Genomic DNA, 9,528 nt, shown 5'->3' on the forward strand with positions numbered 1-9,528 from the left:
TTTAAAAAAATAAAATGTGCCACCATTTGCGTTTACAAACGCAAATATTAATATTCTAAAACATGATAATATGTGTAAATAATATTTGACATGTAATAATATCACAACGAATTATATTGTTACATGTAATAATATTTTTAACGTGTTTTACACGTAATATTTCGTGTAACATAGTAAACTTTAACCATTTTTTTTTAGAACTTTGAGACGGTCAATTTTAATTTAATTAGTCTTATTTTGCACGTATTTATGTAAAGAATAAACTGTAAAAATTTGAAACAATTCTGAAAGAACTACCTTAAATGAATTACTACGTGTCACCGAAATCTTGTTCAAGTTGTAGTCATTCGCTCTCACTGACATTGTCATTGGATTAATTTTCTTTGTGTTCATCAGAAATTTGCATAATCCAGAAAGAGGAACTTTTCAAAGTTGTATGAAACAGAACGTTCATAAGAATATCTCAAGTTTTAAACATGATGTGTTTAAATATTAATATTTCTTTGCATATTTAAGTATTGCTGTAATCGTCTGGCCGAGGGTTTTGTTCTTAATGTTAAACGACTCACGATGTTATTATAAGTACATTAAATATCTTCTGACATTGCATTTTTATTAAAGGTGTCTAGTTATAAAATGAAGCAAACTTACAAAAATCTTTAGGGAACTTCGAAAAGTATGGTAGGTTACGTCGCCTTGGACTAATTTCCAACTTTCCCGCAAAGTTCCCAGTGACAAATTATCCTGCACGAAAATGAAGTACCGCTCAAGATTCAACGAGAAATTTTATTACTCACAGTACCGCAGTGAACGACATGAGAGACAAAAGAGACGCGAAATAAAAGATGAAAGCAATATATGCACAATGGCGGTACACGACGAGTAAATATTATAATTGTATACGAAATTATTTCGAATAAATCATTGAGTCTTAATCCGTTTACCAGGAAACACCCTTTAAATATTTCACAACGAATTCTGATTTCCAAAGGTCAGCTGTAGACCGTTAATGTACCGAAAGAAAATCGTAACGGTATATAAATGCCGTCTGAAAATGCATTTTAGGCATCAAAGCTCATTTAATCCCGGGTATAAACTAGAAATGGGATCGTGTTACATTACGCTGCGCGAAGCTAGCATCTCTCGTGCACTTGGAAGTCAAAGCACGAACCAATCAGGGCACCTAGTGAATCGAGTTTTGGAAGCAACGGTGATGTTCCTGCATAATACGATTTTCGAAAGCAGATAAACGAATCGCGTATCAATTCATTTCGCTCTTATCCTGCCGATCTTACGTATGCAGATTGCTCGCGTACGTAAGCGCGTATGTATTACATCAGGTTACAGATTTTTTTTTAACGCAACAGCAATACACATTAGCTAGAATTATTATCATGTAAATACACATATTACAATGCAAATGTCATTTCAACGTGTACTATAATTATCTTTTATATTCGCAGCGCTGTGAATGATATAATACATTTCGTAATAAGTAATAATGCAATTTTATCCAACGGCAATTGTTGTAACTCGTAATTAAACGTATGTATCAATCTCGCCTTGAATTTTGTTTGCATAATTCCTTATTTTGTATTATTTATTCTGATAATTATGTCGATGCCATTGGCGCATCGTTACGCGATAGTACCGTAAATGAAATAAATCATATTACACGAGGGGATTTTATGTACGGCACATACAGCGCGCCAATACCGGGGCGATTTAAATCGTAAAATCGAAAACTTATCCGACAACCCTCCTCGCTCGACTCCTCGTCAGACGTGCGTTGCGATTCGGGCTACCCTCGAGCCTGCCCCCGAGCCTCGCCGGGTTACGGAGGGGGGGGGGGGGGAGATGATCTAGGCGAGATGATTTCTCACCGTTCTGAACCGAAAGCCAGTTATGGCGTAGCAGCTTTCAGGTTAAAGATCTCGTTCGGCGCGCGAGCCACGACAAAAAGTCATTGCGAGTGGTGTGGATCGATGCCATAGCAGCGACAGCGTGGCTCCGGCCGGCGGCAGACACATCGTCGTTCCCTACATACACGTGTACATACAATATATACAGACACACGTGCACATGTATTTGCGCAAGTATGTATGTACGTATACACATACACACACACGAGCTGTCCCATTCCTCCATCGCCATTCCCTTTCCTGTGATCTCCTCCCCATACCATCTACCATCCACCCACCCTCACATGTACGTTTCACAAACCACCCCTTTATCCGCGGGTCCCATGGCCTCTCCGATCCGTACCATCATCCTCGCATCCATACCGACATCAGTCGCCCTTGGGCGTTCTAATACGATTGCGGAGCATCATGGTCTGTACTTACGAGACTGTAACCCACATTTCGACGTAATGTTACTTCCGGTTGGAAAAACATATTGTAGGACGCGTCCTGTGCGCGAGACCTGCACGATCGCGCGCGCGTATCGACCTTTTACGAACAAAATAATACCAGAAGATTCAGTCAGTATTAAATATTTTATTTTCGCTTTGACGTTATTGATATTATTTTATGCAACGACGGCTCTGTGCCGTTTGTATAGAAAATGTAATGATTGAAAAATAATATTTACACGGTATAACCACGGATTGTTACAGGTCTTTGAGAAAATGTGTACAGGATTATCATAAGCCATTGAGTCTATCTCTCGACACAGGATGCAAATGGCTAATGAATAATTTTGCCTGCGGAAGGGTTTAGTGGCGTGAACCACAGCAGACTGGCTTTAACGTCAATGTCCGATTGTAATATATTACACAATCTGCATTATATCATACATTTAATTCTACGTTTATTTCCCCGCTTCCACATTTTATTTCAATTCTTTCACGCAAATCCTTTACAACTGAGTAATTAAAACGAAATCAACTATACGTAAACTTCCGATTTATTATATTACACTTGAGATAAACGACTTAAGACACCTACGTTAACAGCTCACCTTAAAGCCCTTGCCTAAATTCAAACTCTATAATTTTGTTATTCGCTCAAATAAATCATTACCTTAATTTTATTATTTTGTAAAGATCAAGTAATAAACTGATTATTGTATATCTTTCCGCGCATGATTCTTAAGTACATATTAATATTTTTTTAATTTTAAAAAACTATTGCAGAATGCTATACACTATATGTATTTTTTACAAACCTTTGCTTTTAACTATAGCGTCAATTATAATCGGAGTAGACACTGAACTCTGGTTTACAAGCGAATAATGGATGTCGACGACTAACTAAGAGATGAAGAACAAACGGCCCAAGGAAGCAGACGAGGAAACACCACCGGATAGACAAAGCTACGATATCTCTCGTACGACGAAGCGTAAATTTTGAATAGATTGCAATTTTTGAATAGACTTCGGTTTGAATTATTATTATCGATATAGATGCCTTTTATCATAAAGTCGGCTTGTGAGCATTCAGTGTAGCGATGCGCACAGGAAGGAAGGCATCATAGATCATAACGTCGAGAAAAGTTTGGCTAGAAAGGCTCTCGGGTACACTGATCAAAGTTCCCGATTTGGTATATAATCGTGCTGGAATTATGCTGCCTTTAATTAACTTTCCCTTAGAATATAATAGCAGGATTGCATTATGAGATTTGCAAGTGGCAAAATAATGAATTATAAGATTTGTGGTTTGGCGGGAGGATTTTATATCCGCGCGCAATAACAAACTTCAGCGCTCCGCTGATAATAAGTTGAAAAGAAGAAGCACTTGCTGCTGTTTAACTATTTATCGCGCCGGGCAGTGTTACAATTTTTCATTATACTTTGTGGCATTGTCATAAATAAAAGTTTAAATAAAAAATATTGCGCTCAACGTGAAACAAAAGTGGTAACGTTGCTTTGCGGAATGGGATTCTCGACCCGTTTGATTTAATCAATTTTGACAAATAAATTTATACAAGAAAAACCGTTTATGAATATGTTTTATGGAAGGATTATTCTGAAATGTGTTTTAACGACAAACCGCGTACGCACATCTCATATGACGCCCCAATATCATCGGCTCGTGGAGTGAAGATTGCCTTCCGAAATTAATCACATTTATCGTGTCTATTATCGCTCGCTCGCTGACGTTCGAGATCGTATTATTGCATTGTTTTTACCAAGCCAATATTATTCGGTGCGATATTACTCACGCGCCGGTTGGCTTGCGGGAACGTGATCGCCGCCCGTTGGTTCGTCTCTGAGTGACGACGAATGAATACGATCTGCAGCTTCATCCGGGCCTGGCCGCTCTCTATTACGTCTGCAGCGCGCCGTGGTAAGACGCGCTGGGAATAGAAGCGCGGTCCACATTCCGGAATGTTACATCTTCCACAGTCGTCATCGCCCGACGCGAGTGTCACTCGCAAGGCGCGTTCAATGTTATCTCGCCTGGTAACATCTAGTTACAGAGGACATCACAAGGCTGATTAGAAGTACGGAGTTCTCTCCGTTGTGTGCGGATTTGTCGGGAATTCTCCACGCCGGAGCACCGAAAATCTTACGAGGCACTCGAGTTCGGGTAGAAACACTTTTTCCAAGCGAAAGAGAATTAGCTCTTGCAGCTAATCTATTTAGAAATAAGCACCGAACAAAGTATTTCTTATAGACAATTTAACTTCTTTGTATGAACATTTGTATTCACGAGCTCTAAACGTCATCAAGTGATTGTAGGTTTAGCTTCATTTCTCTCGCGAGAGATTCACGCTCGATTGCGTATGCAAGTACGGCGTGTCTTCAAATTATAATACATTTATCGTGATTATTGATGCACAGAAGATGCATGCGTATTACCGTTCTATTTCCCAAACCGGTGTTACTTTCGAAGTCCCGCGAGGTGCATTTGAGAGTTAAATGAGACGTTAAATGCACAGGCGAATGTGCCGAGTAATCGCGATCTATCTCTTAAACGTACACGATTTGTTTCAGAACAGAATACAACCTAATAGCCGAGCTATTTAACAAAGAGTGCATCTCTTGCTGGAGCTTTCCGTTCCTATACGCGCTCGCATTTACCATCCTTTCTGCAGCTACTTCGCCGCCGCGATGTGAATGGATATATGGGAAAGTAAAGAAGCTAGTGTACCGCAATCTTCCAAGATATTACTTCGCATGTACCTCGAATAAAAGCTACAGATGTCAAAGAGAAAAATCATCAACTGTTTTTTTTTGTGCACAATATAAAAGAGTAAATTATTATTGGGCAAGTAAAATATAAAAGAAGAGTCAACAATTTTTAATGAACAACCGAATCAAAACGTCAGTACTGTCTCACTTAAAATTCTTCGGTTTTTAAATATTTAAAATAGCATTCTGCGAGCGCTCACGAAGAAAAACCCTTATAAATTTCAAAATAGAAATTTTGAAATAGAAATTTCAAAACAGAAATTCCGCAACTGATTTCAGATCTCTTTTAATTTTGTTTTAAACAATTCGCTATAAACTTGATTATTTTTTTTATCGAAAGAACGTTGCCATATTAAGACCCAGTTTCACCAACGTCGCTTAATTTCGATCTTAGTCCCGCTCATTTGTCTCTTTCTGGGGAAACAGTTGGGAAGAAACAAAAGGAACTAGGCTAAAATTAAGCGACGTCGGTGAAACCCGGCCTAAGTGAAAAAATGTTTTACGTAATAAAATATTTAATTAAAAAATTCTTACTCAATAATCACGCCTTAATAACAAATTCTCAACGCTTCACGTCTCCTAAGTGCACCAACAATAAATAGCTCAAAGTTACACTCTTGTATTTCCCTGCGCATAATTGACGTAATAATCGCGATGCGAGAACTTAATTAAATTAATAATACAAAACGTCCGTAAATAGTCCGGCGGTGGAGGTAGCAAACTCGGCAAACTTGAAACTTTTATTTGCATTGTGAACGTGTAAACTGCGATGCACGTGAAACCCGCCGGGATGTCAGCAAATTATTCATCAAAGTCTCAGCGCAGCGCGAGAGAATGATACAAGCTATAGCCAAGAATGGGGCTGTAAAAGTTGCGGTGTAAAGCCCTTAACCCTCTCCGTCCCGTAAATACACCTCAATGCTGACAATGCAACGGTGTTTCTGATGCGCGCGCATATGCAGATGCAAAGAGTTTCTCTCGTGCGCAATAATTTTTTTTTCCGCCTTCCACCTCACCGCTTTCCTATGCCCTTGCGGAACAGGGCACGGAGTTTGTAATTAATTTTCGCGGCACGGCACAACGTAATAACCGCCAGTACAAGAGCACACCCTGTTAATCTCCCTACGGGGGAGAAATTCTGACCTTCACGGTTATCACGGGCTTGGGCTCGCACTACTCTTTTGTCCTTGCTTACATTTTATTACCTGCGTTAACGCTTACGTGCGACAGTACATTTAGTGGATTATCCGCGATAATTTTCAGATTTGTCCTTTCCTTTTGTATTTACAAGCCCCGCCGTGGCAAGTAATATATAACGTAACCTTTCATTTGTATGAAAAATGCCAGAAACGCGCAAAAAAAAACCGTCGATTGTAATAAATTTTATTCGTTAAAAGAAAAGAAACAGACTCGCATCCAGCAAGCGTACACAGCATAATAACTTTAAATAACGGATAAGTGAAGATTGAGAGACTTGGTACGTGAAACGTCTGAACTTCCGCGTAGAAACCAAGTGACTAGTATATGCATGCGTAAAGTGCGTTTTTATTTCGCGTATGGGATTAAAGGTACCCATACACATTCCGGAAATTCTTTGAGAAAAAACTGCACAAAGCCTTTGGGATTTCCGAAGTGTGTGCGTGCAGTCCTGGCCTTCGGGATTTCCGAAGCGTAGTACTGCACACGCTTCGGAAATCCCGAAGGCCAGGACACCTACATTTTATCGACGCATTTGCATCGACGACCAAGCAAATATCATTTGTTAATCTTACGGTGTTTGAATCCGCTGACATTATCCAGTCGGATCGCTACTTCGCTCTTCGCGTCTAGGTAATTTATTATTACGAGCGCTGCATGCGTTATCGATCGGCGGTGCTTTTAACAGTACAGACTGGAACTCGTCTGGCGAGCTTATTTTTCTTGACAGGAAACCGACAGTGAAATTTGTCGACCGAGATTTCAGCGAGCTTCGATATATACGTATATATGACATCGTCTCGCCCAGCTTTTAATCTTCTTTTAATATCTTCTCACCTTTCCACGCGCGCAATGATAGATCGCGTGTAGTAGGATGCAAATGCGTTTCAGAAGTACCGCGAAGGAGCTCGATTTTTTCGTTCCCCCCCCCCCCCCGAGTGCGTTTAATGTACATTTCGTAAGCTGTTATTGATTGATCTTTTTCGGGAATCTGGCGTTCTGCGAAAGAGCGCTCCAGGTTTTATCGAAAAGTATTACTTGTAATTCGATCGTGATTGAAATATTAATCAGACTGCATAAATTTCGCGGAAAGAATTTTAATTTAAAATTTATCCAGAAAATTATGCAATTGTGGGACAGCGTGGCATTGCAAATTTTTATTAGCAAAATGTATGGTAAAATGTCAAAAGACTCATAAAATTCTTGGAAATGCCATGTTGTCCCACGATTACAGGATTTCCAGGATAAATTTGAAGAGAAAATTCTCTCCGTGTGCACGCAACGAAAATGTAAAGTTCATAACATCCCGTATTTTCCAAAATCTATGTTTATTTTGCCGGAGCTTCTTTAACACGCGAATTAGATTATTTCTGGCGCTTTCGAGGGAAAGGGCACCATAACTCTGTCGGTTATGTTGAAATTCGGGAAATGAAGGATGAACTTCGTGTCTCTGCGAGTGCGCTCTGATGAACGCCAGTCATCTCCGTGACGCGCGGAATCGCATCCCGCTATTTTCCGCTCGCCCTTTCCCGTGTCGGTGCATATATACGTCCCGTTTATCCCCCCACAACTATCAAAGGCAGGCGCCGACTTCGCAATTTAAACGCTAAAGCGCGTGAAACCGAACTCGATACGCGCCAGCGGTATCTGCGCGAACGGCCATCACAGATATGCGGCGGGCGAGATTAAAGAATCTCCGCGGATTGCATCCGCGTGCGCGTTTGCATTTCGTTGGCGATTTTTCTTGCCGCCCGACAAAATCCGAGCATTCGCAGATCACTGAAATAGTTAAAAGCGATAAACGGCACTCGGCAACATGTCGACGGGTGCGTTCACGCTTTTCAACTAATCGCACAAATATTGTGGAAAGAAAGTTTTTTTAGGCATGTAATTATATTAATCTATTCTTTTACGTAATATGTTTGCATACGTAATATTTATTTCCAGTCGGTACGAAAACCAAGAGCTCACAACTTTTTATCCCACTTATTAATAAAAGAATTACTGATTAATTACATGTATATCAATAACTAGGTGGAAACTACTTATTAATGTACTTCTGAAGGAGTAATAATTATTTAATAGAGAGGGAGAAAGAGGAGAAAACTCTTCTTCATTTTTATTTCCTTATTTTTTAATCACTTTTTTTTACGTTATTGGATATACCTTCCATTCAGGAAGTTGAAAGACTCAATTGAGTTTATTAGTAGTAAAAATCGATAAAGGTATTCTTGAATTAGGAATTTTAATAGAAAAATCTGCTTTATTTATCTCTGGTATATTAAAAGATTCTTTTGCAGAGCTTAATTAAAAAAGCATAAGACGATGTGGGGCGAATTGATTTTTTAAAAAAGAAGAGCCAGACCGGGGGATATAATCGCGGGATAAAATTTGCCGCGACTACGTTTGCGTACGTACATCCAACTGCTTAGCATAGAAATAGAGACAGTCGAATTTTTTTACTTCCCGCGGACCGCACTAAATGGATTTACAAGCTTAGTTTCCCTCCCGTTGCAGTGTATTCCCCAAAAGAAGATAAATGAATCGCGGATAGGGAGGAGAGGCGAGAGCGGAAGGGGGACAAGGCAGATAGCGAAAAAGAGAAGAACAAAACGATTGTCAAATCCTTTCGCCCTACGACGAGAAGGGCTCGTAACGTCGCTTGTCGAGCACGGTTTTTCAGCGAAACGCCAAAGGTCCTACATCTCTTTATGTTTATTCGCGGCTGACATTCGCGCTCTCTTTCACCGTAATAAAGAACTCACTGTCGTCTGCAGTTTAAGATGAGAACTCGGCGTCGATGCAGACAACGCGATGAATGCAAAATCGACGCTTTCTGTCTAACGAAAGGATGGGGCGCCAACCATTGTTGGACCTCGATAGCACTCGAACGCATCTCGCGCGTATACTTGGCGAAATGACAGGGATAGTAAAATGAGTATAATAGGGCAACGCCACGCACACCCCCGGCGGTAACCAAATTGTTTGGGACGTCGCGTCATTTGTGCGTAATAACGCGCCTTTACGTAAAATTCAATAATTAAAGCGATACAACGGCGTCGCCGTGTTAAAATTGATTGCAGGTTTTTATGCGAATTAGTAATCGATGAAAAAAAATTGGCTAAAGTTTAATTGCTTCATTATCGCGCAGAACAACGTAAAACGCGTTTTCTAATTAGTCCGGATACGTTTCA

The sequence above is a fragment of the Vollenhovia emeryi genome, unplaced genomic scaffold, assembly GCF_000949405.1.
Source record: "Vollenhovia emeryi isolate VEMERY1.0 unplaced genomic scaffold, V.emery_V1.0 DF939130.1, whole genome shotgun sequence".
Taxonomy (NCBI): Eukaryota; Metazoa; Arthropoda; class Insecta; order Hymenoptera; family Formicidae; genus Vollenhovia; species Vollenhovia emeryi.